Raw genomic sequence first — 14,809 nt, 5'->3', positions numbered from 1 at the left:
AGAATGGGAAGGATCTAGATGATTTGAGGAGGAACAAATACRGGAAACTAGAAGGACAAGCAGACGGAAAGCGCTGATTGTGTGGAAAAAAAGTGCTGGTTGTTGTGTTTGTCAGCACAGGGCCATGCCCTGTACCTGATGAGCAAAGTCTTGTCCTGTCTYCTTATTAAAGTCCTTCCTAATGACTCCTTTGAGTGAAAGACTTCCTATTCTGTGTGCATGTGTGTATAGAGGTGTCTAAGTGCCAGCAGCTGGAGTCAGATCATAGGCTATAGGGGCCTATATGTGGTGCCAGCAACTGGATAGACAGGAGTGAGAGAAATCAACGGCTAGTRACTGGAGTGGGACCACAGGTCAGAGGAGCCTATGTGTCTGTGGTAGCAGCAGCTGGAGCAAGTGACAGTCTGCAGGTGACTCTGCAAGAGCAGGTAAATGTCAAGTTGAATTAGGCACCARGTAGATAAAGTGGTGTGGGAGCCAGATTTGTATGTGTTTCCAAGCATGAGATTGTAAAGGCAGATGACTACTGGAGGGACCAGGGGAGTCCCAGCCCAAGACCCATCTTTATGTGTGTGTGTATGTGTGTGTGTGTGTGTGAGTATGCAAGGCTATAAGAGTGAGTCAACAGGGACAGCTGGCTGCTGGTGGGACCAGAGCAGTCCAGGCTGACTGACAGAGGGACTGTAGAGTCCAGGAGATGTTGACTGAGATGTTGGATGAGATGTTCGGGTGCTGAGGAAGCTGGCAGATGTTGTTGCCAAGCTGCTCTCCATCATCTTTGAAAGGTCCTGGAGAACTGGAGAGGTGCTTGAGGACTGGAAGAAAGACAATGTCACTCCAGCCTTCAAAAAGGGCAAGAAGGAGGACCCAGGCAACTATAGGCCAGTCAGCCTCTCCTCCATCCTTGGAAAGGTGATGGAACAGCTCATTCTAGATGTTATCTCCAGGCATATTGAGGAAAAGAAGGTGGTGATCAGGAGTAGTCAGCATGGATTCACCAAGGGGAAATCCTGTTTAAAAAATCTGATAGCCTTTTAGGATGGAATGACTGGCTGGGAAGATGAGGGGAAAGCAGTGAACGTTGTGTACCTTGACTTGAGCAAGGCTTTTGACACTGTCTCCCATAACATCCTCCTAGAGAAGCTCAGGAAGGGAGGTTAGATGAGTGGACAGTGAGGTGGATTGAGAAGTGGCTGAAAGTCAGAGCTCAGAGGGTCGTCATCAGTGGTGTGGAGTCTGCTTGGAGGCCTGTGGCTAGTGGCATCCCCCAGAGCTCAGTCCTGGATCCCATCCTGTTCAACTTCTTCATCAATGACCTGAATGAGGGGACAGAGTGCCTCCTCAGCAAGTTTGCTGATGATCTATGCTGGGAGGAGTGGCTGACACACCAGAGGGCTGTGCTGCCATTCAGAGAGACCTGGAGAGGCTGGAGAGCTGGGCAGAGAGGAACCTCCTGAGGTTCAACAAGGGCAAGTGCAGGGTCCTGCACCTAGGGGAAAATAACTCCAGGCACCAGTACAAGCTCGGGACTGACCTTCTGGAGAGCAACTCTGCAGAGAAGGACCTGGGAGTGCTGTTGGATGACAGATTGACCATGAGCCAGCAGTGTGTCCTTGTGGTCAAGAAGGCCAACGGTCTCCTGGGGTGCATTGGGAAGAGTGTTGGCAGCAGGTGGAGAGAGGTGATGCTGCCCCTCTCCTCAGCCCTGGGGAGGCCTCATCTGTAGTGCTGTGTCCAGTTCTGGGCTCCCCAGGACAAGAGAGACATGGAGCTACTGGAGAGAGTCCAGCGGAGGGCTACAAAGATGATCAGAGGGCTGGAGCACCTGCCCTCTGAGGAACGGCTGAGAGAGCTGGGCCTCTTCAGCCTGGGGAGGAGAAGACTGAGGTGGGATCTTATCAATGTGTACAAGTACCTGAAGGGAGGGTGTCAAGGGGACAGGGACAAACTCTTTTCNTGACTGACAGAGGGACTGTAGAGTCCAGGAGATGTTGACTGAGATGTTGGATGAGATGTTCGGGTGCTGAGGAAGCTGGCAGATGTTGTTGCCAACCTGCTCTCCATCATCTTTGAAAGGTCCTGGAGAACTGGAGAGGTGCTTGAGGACTGGAAGAAAGACAATGTCACTCCAGTCTTCCAAAAGGGCAAGAAGGAGGACCCAGGCAACTATAGGCCCGTCAGCCTCTCCTCCATCCTTGGAAAGGTGATGGAACAGCTCATTCTGGATGTTATCTCCAGGCATATGGAGGAAAAGAAGGTGGTGATCAGGAGTAGCCAGCATGGATTCACCAAGGGGAAATCCTGTTTAACCAACCTGATAGCCTTCTAGGATGGAATCACTGGCTGGGAAGATGAGGGGAAAGCAGTGAACGTTGTGTACCTTGACTTCAGCAAGGCTTTAGACACAGCCTCCGATAACATCCTCCTAGAGAAGCTCAGGAAGGGAGGTTTGATGAGTGGACAGTGAGGTGGATCAAGAAGTGGCTGAAAGTCAGAGCTCAGAGGGTCGTCTTCAGTGGCGTGGAGTCTGCTTGGAGGCTTGTGGCTAGTGGCATCCCCCAGAGCTCAGTCCTGGGTTCCATCCTGTTCAACTTCTTCATCAATGACCTGAATGAGGGGACAGAGTGCCTCCTCAGCAAGTTTGCAGATGATCCCAAGCTGGGAGGAGTGGCTGATACACCTGAGGGCTGTGCTGTCATTCAGAGAGACCTGGACAGGCTGAAGAGTTGGGTGGAGAGGAACCTCCTGAGGTTCAATAAGGGCAAGTGCAGGGTCCTGCACCTAGGGAAAAATAACTCCAGGCACCAGTACAAGCTGGGGGCTGACCTTCTGGAGGGCAGCTCTGCAGAGAAGGACCTGGGAGTGCTGGTGAGTGACAAGTTGACCATGAGCCAGCAATGTGCCCTTGTGGTCAAGAAGGCCAATGGTCTCCTGGGGTGCATTGGGAAGAGTGTTGGCAGCAGGTGGAGGGAGGTGATCCTGCCCCTCTCCTCAGCCCTGCTGAGGCCTCATCTCGAGTCCTGTGTCCAGTCCTGGGCTCCCCAGGACAAGAGAGACATGGAGCTACTGGAGAGAGTCCAGCGGAGGGCTACAAAGATGATCAGAGGGCTGGAGCACCTGCCCTATGAGGAACGGCTGCGAGAGCTGGGCCTSTTYAGCCTGGGGRAGAGAAGAYTGAGGGGGGATCTGATCAATGTGTACAAGTACCTGAAGGGAGGGTGTCAAGGGGATAGGGACAAACTCTTTTCATTTCCCCATGTGACAGGACAAGAGGCAAAGGGCAGAAATTGAAGCACAGGAAGTTCCACTTGAAGGTGAGGGGAAATTTCTTCCCTGTGCGAGTGACGGAGCACTGGCACAGGTTGCCCAGAGAGGTTGTGGAGTCTCCTTCTCTGGAGATCTTCAAGGCCCGCCTGGATGCAACCCTGTCTAACATGCTCTAAGTGACCCAGCTGCATGGGGATGTTAGACTAGATGATCTCCAGAGGTCCCTTCCAACCCTATTGGTCCTATGATTCTATGATTCTATTCCAACACAAATTTTGAACTGCCTTGCAATACTTGGATTAATGACTTAAAAGCTTTCCTTTTTTCTTACTTGTACAGTTCCCCTCTTTTATTGTGATTGACTTTTCTCTGAATTATCTCTGGACATTTTGTAAACCAGGAGCAATTGTTGGATTGGAATGGTGTCATTGACTGAAGTCAACTGCCTGTATACAATTATTATCTAAATTACTTTAAAAACTATTTTATGTGTTTCCTGCTTAAAACACAGTTACTTCTTTAAGTCTTGACCTTTCTCCTATTACTTTGAGTATCCTTCCACCTGACTAACTAGTTTTCTCTCTCTCTCTCTCTCTCTCTTTTTTTTTTTTTCCACCGGGTATTGATTTCATTCACAGTAAGCTTGGGAAATTTTTAGTTCTGTATTTTCACCCAGTTGGATTCTGAGGTAGTAAGACTTGCAAAGAACTCCCAACTGATGAATTTTCGGCCACTTTAAAGAGCAACTACCTGTTTTGGGCAAAACAGTCTCGACTTGGGGAATTTCAGTTAATTTTTTGCCAAATAACAAACTTTTAATGACTGATTTGAATATTAAGAAACAAAGACGACATAATTAAACACTTAGGGGAAACACTCTTCCCCCGCCTTTTTCCAGGCCCAATTGCAGTTCAACAACTCTCCTTCCCCCTTCCTAGTATCTATTCCCCTTTATTTCCTAGCAGGTCGTGCACGCTTCCTTTGATGAGGTTGCACAGGGGGTGGGGTCCGCACACAATACTCTGACATGGGTCCTCCACAGAGGACTCCTGTGGCTCCACAGACTGTAGTCTCTTTTGGGGGTCCCAGTTCCAGTGTGGGTCCCACAGCAGCTCCCTCAGAGGTGTTCCTCCTGCATACCTCCTTTTTGTGTGTTTCACGTCTTTCCTATTGTGCATATCTTGCATGCCCTCACAGGTCCCTCCTGCATCACCTTCCCGTTCCCTCCTGTACTTCCTCTTGGTCTCCTCTGTCCTTTCTTATGTCCCTTGGAGCCACAGCTTCTGGTGAACTGCAATTTTGGTGTTGGGTGGCTGTTCCCATCCAACACACAAAACAGGTGGTGGCCTCCTCCTACACACGGTACCTGCAGTCCCTAGTGACCAAAAACCATCTGTTTCTGCCCCGTATGCTACCTCACATACTCCCTCTCCCAAACTCTCTTTAGTTGAATCAGGTTAGTTTCTTTTGCATGATGATGATAATAGAAGCATTCTAAGGCATCACCRCTTTGTTGACATATTCTATTTTTCATGTTAAATATATAATAGGCATTCTGTCTCATTTCATTCTTATTCTAACATTGTTAGAGAACAAGTAGTTATTTTTCTTTCTTATTTTTATCTCCTTATGCTTACACAGAACAGTTGTGGTTCTCCATCAACATTTGTCTGACCAGAAATGAAGGTTTTGTTTTGTTTTCTTTTTTACTTCCCCAGATACGTACTGCTCATTCCTCCAATATCTTAATAGTCATCCTTTATAGATGCTCAGGTTTGAATTACTTTTTCCTTGACCACAGTTAACTGTAAATATCCATAGTATCGTGGCCAGAGTCTCATAAGAGCCTTTTGCAATGGATTTTTTCTCTCTCTTTATTGAAAATATTTTGACAAGGGCATCATAAAAAAAGTATTTATAGACACCTATCTTTTTTTTTCTCTAGTAAAACAGCTTTCACCATAGTTCTCCAAAGTGGTTTTTGACTGCTTTAGTTTTACTGATGATATSTTTGCTTTTATATATGTTCATATAAACTTTTGACCATGTCATTCATAGAGTGATACTCCTCATTATTTTTTTCCTTTTAGTCAGGTTCTCTGAAGAGGTGGTATGCTTCAAGTGTGTTCAAAGTCTCAATTTCTATTTGAGGTTTCTGTTGCCACTGCACTATCTCATTTCAGAGCATGTGCTAGTATTGCAAGATCATCCTTTCTGTTTTCTAGTTTTTATATACTAATGTAGAGCTGTTTTAACTCCTTGCTGAGCAGACCTCTTGCCGTATCTTTTTAACATTCTTAACAATTTCAGCAATGGTAGTGCTTTCTTCTTGCTGGCCATTTCCTATTTCTGATATTCTTTTATCTGCTGCTGTTTCTTTGTGCAATGGCTTTTCTCTCATCATGCATATTAACATCAGGAATGGAAATTGTCTTCCCCATTTCTTCCCTTCCACTTCTTCACCCACGTTGCTCCACAACGTTGTCCGAGTCTCTCAAGCCTTAAGCTAATTCCAAGGCCTCTTCTAGCCTCARCTGGTCTGTGATCTTATGATGAAAATAGCAATCTTTTTTCAGCATCTTATAGTGAATTCTTGAGATAATATGACAATGTGGTGTATTCCAACTGAAAAGATAATCTATGATTTCAGCAAGTTCTTCAGCAGTCCTTCTACGTATAGCATACTTTTTTCAGTCTGTAGATTCACTCCAGTTATAGGAGTGCTCATTCGTCATAAACAGTCCACAGTCACATTGTTCTACCTGTTACCCATGAACTTCAACCTTCTTTATTCCATCCACCTAAAAATCATCTGCTTTAACAGTCTTTTGCACATTGCTACATTAGTTTCAATGTCCTTCAGCTCAGCCAAATGGCTACTAGTCATACTGATTAAAAGTCTCAAGTTGTTTCTATGCTACTGAAGTAAACAAAAGAAAAACAGGAAGCTTCCATTTCCCCCTGTCCTAAATACATGAACATTTCAAGTACTTCTGATGCAGAGCAAAAGCACTTCTTCATTTGGCAAAAAGCCCTTCCACTAGAGTGATCTTGACATATTGTATATGTTCTACCTCTTGCTCGTCATAAGATGATCCCAGCTAAGATCTTTGACTGATTGCAGACATACATTTTTTGTTTTGTTTTTGTTTTCCAAAAAAGTGGGTCCAAATGCCTTCAYATAGTCGCTTAATGAAATTGGTCCATAAACCGTTACACTGTCATTTTTTTCTCTTCAAGTTCCAGTAACTGGATATCTCAATTTTGCCTTCTTGTTTTCTTAGCAGTTAGCTTCTCTAGTCTTATTATTAATAATATCTTTTTCATCTCTCCTATCTTTTTCTTTGGGCTAGCATGAGTGAAAAATGACATTATAAAATCTCTATGTAAGAAACTCTGAAATTGTTGAGAATTTTACAGGAATAGAAAATTACTYAATTGTCCAAATGTTATTTGGCTGATGTTAAAAAGTCAGCTGGAGGAGCTCACAACATTAATTTTAATTAGTTACTTAGTAATTCTTCAAAACAGTTCCTCTTATATAAAATCTGTTTGCACAAATCCCCTTGGTGTGTGGACACAGCAYATATCTGAACATAACTGAACTTGCATTTAAAATTTAACAAATTTGATAGACGTCTCTTGGGGAGGAGCAGCTGGACCTCTGGATCTAAAAGCTGTGAGTCCTTATTGCTGGAACTAAATGACCTAGCTTTCTTAGCTCAAAGGCTAGATTAAAACCATTAAAAAATGATTTGTGATCCAGTTATTACAGAGGGACAGAAAACCCCACTAATTGTGGGTATATTCACATATTTTTTTTTCTTCATTATTCACCCTGTGAGTACTGCCTGATCCAAGCTGTGAAGTAGTTTCAGAAATGTTTAATTTTGACTCCAGAAAGATCATTCCTCCTGACCTCCTTCCTAAGCTGTTTGAGGGAGTCTGTATTTTATAGTTTCTACCTAAGACACAGCTCCAGTTCAAATCCATTGATTCAAAAATTCCTTTTACAAAGAAATACATACCGAGGAAAGGAGAGATGGAAAGAATCCATTAGGGCATTCTCCAGCCATTACATTCATGCATACACTCGCTTGAATAAAATGGTTGAAGCATAAAATTACACAATATAGATTTGTAAAGTTCCTGTGTGCAGCAGTAAATAGGCAGGATTTAAATTTAAAACTGATAAAAGGATATACTTTGCTGCACATGCACAATTAACCTAGAGAACTTATTGCTACAAAAATATCACTGAGGCCTTAAAGATTAGCAGAATTTTAAAAAGGATTAAACATTTATATGGATAATGAGAACATTCAAATTTACTTCAAATTAAATTTATTTTTTTAAAAAAAAGTTGCAAAGTGCCTTATTTCAGAACATAAAACAACAGGTAGTCAATGGGACAAGAAAGAAACTTCTCCTCATAGGAAAGTTATTGCATAATTGCTCATTTCAGCTTCCCTTTGAGCATAAGTTTCTAGCCTCCAACAGCAGCGCGATGCTGGATTACACACAAATATTGCTCGATCAAGAATAGCAATTACCAGGCTTCTATTGACTTATGTTAATGATTGTACCGTTACTATGGTGGAAGAAGAAATCTTTTACCATTTGAATTTGTTCATGAGGAGATAAAGGTAGCATACAGACATAGAAATGTTTTATAAGGAATGCTTGTCTCTTACCTTTTCGGTCAGGAATACTTCTGGATAGATGTTTCAGGGAGTATTTAATGAGTGAGTGGCATAGAAATAAAATTATTGGCATGAACAAGTTAATGACCAATTAAGTACAAAAACAAAACTAAATTACTTGCATTGGTACCTAATTTAAAGCTGTGATTGTAATCCAGGTAATGGAGCTCTGCTGGAAGTGTTCTTAGCACTCCCTAACAAAAAAGTCATTACTGACTGGCCTGCTGCTTCATATAATTGCTATGATAAGCCACTGCAAATATAATTGGCTTTAGCTGAAAAATATTTCATCATAAAGCAAGAACAACAGTTGTATAATAAACCTACTTTGATTTATATATTTATAGCAACTTAAGGAAGATCATTAACACATTTTGTTTTCAGATATTTTTACTAAGCCAGACAGTGGAGTGAAATGCAGAAAATACCTTTAAGAAGTAATATCCATTTTCTTGAATAGTGTTCCTTTTGAACACGGAAATGACTTAAATATACACTTGTAGTCTGTTAAGGTCAAAAGGGACTTCAGATTTGTTTCTGCCCTGTAGTCTTTTTCCAAGTTTTGCTATTAGAGTTTGGTCTCGGGAGCTTGCTGGTCCTAATCAGACTCTGATAAATTGTATGTATTCCCTGAGCTTTCATCAGTGTTGCTCTATATCCAACTCTGTTCTTTTGTTTGCCTCACTCATACAAACAAGGATTTGTAGAGATAGATAAACATCTTAAAAATACTGAGTGCGACTATTCAATGAAAAATCATAAAAAACAGAACTTGATTCTCTTGATTAAGACCCCAATTCCAATTCTTCCAAAGTATGTTCTAGTGATTGAGTTTATCAGTGGGCGTTTTCCTAAAAATCTTCATTTTTAATTGAGTATTAAGCATTTTCATGGGAAGCTCATTTTAAAGTGTGTAAACTGGAAACCTAATTATAAAGAGCTGCAGTCAATCATTTATGAAATAAAATATGAAATCATATAACACATGACTTGTGTGACCAATCAAAGCTAACCAAAACCATTAAAAAAAAAATCACTACTAGCTATTACAAATAAYGATTTAGCTAAAGAGTTTTGTGCATGCCTTGGCCTCTAACGACATATGATAGCACAAACACTGCATATGTTCTTTGCTGTTCCAATGGAAAATCGTGTGGAAGATTTTGTATATCTTGATCTCAGAGTCTCAAAATTTCTGTCTCAAAAAGAAGGCATGTTTTGGACTTCTTGTGGAAAATTTTAAAATGTATACTTTTCAGGAACTTTCATTCATTTTTGCATTCATTAGCCTGGGCTCTATTCTGTTGTTCATAGGACTGTACCTATTGCAGAAACTGAAGCAAGTAAAATAAATAAATCAAATTTTAGAAAAGAGACACATAATATGATGCTGTGTCTAGATTGGCTTACATCTTTAATGCAAATTTTTATGCATATTTTCCAGGGAAATTAATGCATCATTACTTATTTTTAAATATTTTTCTACTCKTTTGTTTCTTTAAGTAAAATACTTTAAAAAGTGACTCTTCCCTCAACATTCTTTGACAACACTTTAATATTACTTTGAAGCAAAAATTCAGAAATTTTAGAAGTGGGCGGGTTTTTTTAGATTATAGATGTCAATGTCAGATAAGGCATATGRTAAAGCTTTGTAATTTTTGTTGGTTACTAGGATCTCATAAAAATCCTTGTAATAGATTGAAAAATATATCCAATCTGGTAATTTAGCCCCAATCTTGCAAACTCTCTGGATTGTGCTGGTCTTTAAGTATGAAAGAAATTCCACTGATACTAATGGATTTTGGATCAAGCCATAAAAAGAGCATCCATCCAAAGGAGTACCCTTCATCACCAGAGAACTACATCTGTTCACTTCCTATATCGTTAGCACAAAGAGCCAGTCATTCTTCAAGGTTATATTGTCATTGTGAAGGAATTCAGGAGTCGCTGATACTGCCTTATAATCAGTGTATCTTTGAACATATTAAATCATTCATTGAGGTAAAACATGATCTGATCTAGTGCTTCATCTTATGTGTCATATGATAGCACTCCTGGATGTTTATGTTATTTTTTGGACAGAGAAAGAACAGAAGATAGGCAATAAGTCTGATTATTGAAAATCTGAAATATAGAAGTGAGTTTCTACTAGCAACAAGTAAAGATATAGTAGTGGAAAATGTGTTCAGTTTCCATCGGAAACAACATAGTGTTTTTGTTGTTATTGTTGTTAAGCAGCAATATTTGGAATAACCAGCTTTTCTTTGACTATAAGTTTGAGTTCCTTAGAAATAGTAACATTTTCACAGTGCAAATAATTTATTCTCCACTACGTACTTGATAAAGTTATATTTATCATAAGAAATTTTGCTGAAGAAAAGCTTACAACCATAATTCCAGCATAAATGCGCCRGAAGGGCCGTAATTCATTAAGGAGAAGGCTTTGCTGCTGTCATCTCAGAAGGCTGATTCCCGAAGGGCTGTGTGAGGGCATCTTGTAGAACCGRGAGAGCACAGTCTGCCAGAACCCTGCGTGAGAAGAGGAAAGACTTCATGAATTCATAATCCCAAGTTGAAGAATCATAATATTTAAGCGTTAGGTATTGCAGCTTTCTGACATAAGATTCATTAGGTCTAGTGGGAACAAATACTTTCATGGGATTTTTCTGCCCACTTTGAATCAGAACTAAAGAATTACCTTGATCCTTACCCTATTCATTCACCATCAAATACCCATCATTCATATTACATTTCTCTATCTAATTTATTAGACATAAATTTGTCAATAAAGTTAAGAGGCAGTGACAAAGATGGAGTTCTGATCACTGCTGTAAGTCACCCATAAACACTGTGGAAAAGCAACTTCACCTAACATCAATACAACCAAAACAGRCTAGCTTTTACTATCTTGCACAAGTTTGTGAAACAGATAATGGTCATTATCAGACTACAGTGTCATCTCTCCGTAGTATTCCAAATGTACAGAAATGTACAGCTCCCTTTAGACATTCACCTTCTAAATTTAATGCTTCATTTGGGGACACATATTTTCACATATTTTCATCCACACAAATCTGTGATTTCTAGAAAGTGTTTCATGGACATCAAGTTTTTTTTTTTTTTTTGATGTGACTTACAATCCTCAAGAAGCTACTACTGCCCCTATGAAAAATCCTTTTTTTAAAAAAAAAGGAAAGAAAGAAAGAAAAAGAAAGAAAAAGAAAAGACAAGCTGTATTATTTTACATAACACTTGCTCAGTGTTTTTGTCCATGGCAAGAGAAATTAGGAACTCTCTGACCTCAATTCTTGTTACAGYGTTTCTCAGTCCCTAGACTGTTCTGTATTCTCTACTTCTGTAGAAATTAAAATAAATTAAGAATTGTTCCTGGCATAGCTTTTGAGGATTTTAGTGGGACCACAACACATGGGAGCCAACTAGAATAGAATGAAGAAAACCAGCTCTGGGATGACAACTGGTCACTGGGAAGTGGACACATGAATTACCAAATACCTCTCGAACTTCTGCAACTCAAACAACACATCTCAAAATGGRAAAATGCAGAAGATTCAACAATAGTAAGGAAGAACTTTTCTTTGTATGGTTATATTATTTTTGATACCCTTCAAAGATTAATTTTGTTATCCTTTGCTAAATTTCAGCAAGTAGCTCATTAACCAAATAGAAATTTACCTATGAGGCATATATTTAATAGATATGAAATCAATGAAGGTTATCTACAACACAGTACCTGATGCAGACACTTCTCCTACAGCTAAGGATTCTGGCTTGTTTTTTACTGTCCTTACATTTCTGTGCAGAAAAATAATATACTGATGATTAGGTTTTACCAAAGAAAAATAACTAGSAAAAGGTTCTTCATGGCTCTCTGTGTGCATGTGTGTGTTGGGAACAGTTACCAAGAGGCGAATTGCAGCTCCCAGGATTTAAAACTCCAAGTGTTCCTGCACTTGCATAAATTTGAACAATTTYGATTTTTCTCTAAATTGTGATGGTTAGCTGTGATTCCCCATGGGATCATACTCTAGCTGGGAATTGCCAAAATAAGTCTCACTCTATCCCCAGCTTGCTAACAATCTGATCTCATTACACAATATTAAGCTGTACGTATGCTATCCTAAGACAAGGAAAAGGTATTAGGCATGGGCTCTCAGTTAGTCTGATTATTAAAACAGCATTGTCTTTGGTATGTCTCCACAACAATGGCTAGCAAAACCAGAAAATCTGGTCCTGCAAATTCAATAGCATTGAAATTTTCAATTTTATTGAACCATTCAATCATTTTGCCCTACGTTGTATGATTTCTACAGCTCAGGTCTTCTATTTCGATGAGCTTGTAGGATTATTATCCAGCTGACCTGTAGGATTATTATTGTTATCAAGCTGACCTGCTGACTGGTGGACTGTGGAGTCTCTTTCTCTGGAGATATTCAGAAGCTGTCTAGACAGGGTCCTGTGTAACATGCTGTAGATGTATCCTGTTTGAATATGGGGCTTGGACAAGATGATCTCCAGAGATCCCTTCCAACCTTAACCATTCTTTGATTCTGTGATTAAAGTATAGTACAAATCTTAAACTATTGTTGTTTCCTCCTTGACTTTCATGACAATTGATTCTAATTATTTTTTTTCAAAGAATCTAGAGCATTCTGGCACCAAAATCTTCCTTCAAGAATCTTTTTAAATGGCCACTTGCTCCTTCCAGTATGCTGACAAATGTGCATTGATGCTAACATATCAAAATGCAGTAAAGAAAATCAGTTGAAATCACTCTACAATAAAATAAAGTCCAYGAAGTAATTCTCTATATAATTTTCTACAAAGTCAGACTTTATCAAAAAAGAAGTCATCTAGCCCCAAAGTCTGTGATAGGTAGAAAAGGAATATGTTCTTTATTTATCCATCAGCAGGATAAACTGAGGTCCTCTAAGATTCAGTTCAACATGCCTCGCCTTGCCTCGCCTCRCCTCGCCTCTCCCTCCTCTTCTCCTCTCCTTCCTCCACTCCTTTTTTCTCTCCATTTCAAATATCAGGCTCAGTAGTACCACATAACTTTGCTTTTTTTTYCCATTTTTCTAGACTTACAAGAAAATCAATGTGCAGTTTTTCCTGAATACAAATTACTATCACAAAGGCTTTTACTAAGACTGAAAAAGTTCTGCATTTTGCTCCAGAACTGGAGTTTCTCCAATGGTTGCCTGAAGCATTTCCAGCTTATTTATCTTTCCACCTGTACTGTCTAAAGATTTTGCATTGTTTAAGTATTTGTGAATTCATAATTCCCCATTGTCTTTCTCAGCCCTTGCAGAGCAGAGTCTGTGGAATGCTCAACCTCTCATTTTTAAAGTCAATTGAGGGGAAGCAATTTTCTCTTCCCAATTATGCACCTCCACACTTCCAGAATCAAAGTCTCTCATCATCAAAAAATCTGAGTCTTTGTCTCTTGCTAGGGATAGATTGAAATCCAATATTTTCAGATGGGCTTTTGGCAGAGTGTTTGTTTCGCTTCCTGCTTCTGTTACTTTATTTCCCATTATAAAGCACTGTGAGAAACCCTGTATGAAAAGCACTGTATAAATATTGCTGTTTGTGAACCAGCGTTAGGCTCCATGGGTGCCAAGCCATGGTAACACATGGAGCTTTCACAGTTCAGTACCCACAGAGTCACATTTCCGTAGAGGAGAGTTCTAAATGATGCATAGTTACTAGCTCCCTGAAAAGTGACTGGTTGCCAAAAAAGACCTTAAATTAAAGAAATACATATGTTCATGAAATATTTTCCATTTTTCAAACTTGTCTAGTAACAAAATAGTGATGATTCGACTTCAATTGCTGAATGATGCAAAAATAAGCATCTTTTTCCCTTTTTTTAACTTTTTATGAAATTGACAGTGCATTGCTCTTTGCCTACACTAATTTTGCCACTTCAGATAAGTCAATGGCTATTTTCGCCTAGACAAAGAAAGATATTATTAAAGAATTAGCTACATCTCTTTCCTTCTGCATTCATTTTTAGAAAATATTGATGCATTCTAGTGCTTCTGGTACAACCCATTATACTCTCCAAGTTTCTGAATTAAATACATAATAATTCATGGACATTCATTTAATATTTTCAGGTATGAATATTCACTTACATGCTCCTMCAATCAGGAAGTTGTTTGAATGAATTGAATGAGTTAGCTGACTAGTTACAATAAAATTGAGAAAACTGACATCTTATATTGTGTTTTTTCTCACAAAACACAAATTTAAACAATCAAAAAGTAACAGTAAGATGTTAAGTAGAAAATATCCGTTGGAAATACACGCACCAAAGAATTTTATGTTGTTCCTTTGAGTACTCAGCAATTCTGTAACATACATGGAGCGATATAGACTTCTCCCAAAAGATTATGTTTTAATGGGCATTTCTGTCTTCTCCCTCCATAGGCTTCTCTATAGTAACCAAAGGATCTGAAAAGACGGTGGCTTCATAATTATTTCTCTAGTAATAGAAAATCCTCTTTTAGTACACTTGAACTCTGTAGAATCCTATAGTAATGATATCTCTGGTGTTCCGGTTATCCCAGTTAGAGGATGACTTCCATGGCACAAAGTTGTATGGTACCGCCTGGTTGTTGCTCTGAGCCATGTCTAGACTGATGGTGATGTTGAGACAGCTCTTTTTACTATACTGTGACATTTCTGTGCTTCCATTAAACCAGTCTAGAGAATACATCAAGCTAAGCAGGCTTGAGCTTCCTTCAGTGGGAGACCGTTAAACAAAAATTCAGCACGCCATCTCTCCATGTGGTACTACCATAGAAAATTTAGGC

This window comes from Rhea americana, unplaced genomic scaffold (assembly GCF_003343005.1).
Source record: "Rhea americana isolate MKP2758 unplaced genomic scaffold, rheAme1 scaffold_3, whole genome shotgun sequence".
Classification (NCBI taxonomy): Eukaryota; Metazoa; Chordata; class Aves; order Rheiformes; family Rheidae; genus Rhea; species Rhea americana.
The sequence above is the reverse complement of the archived record's forward strand: the minus strand, read 5'-3'. Positions refer to the sequence as shown.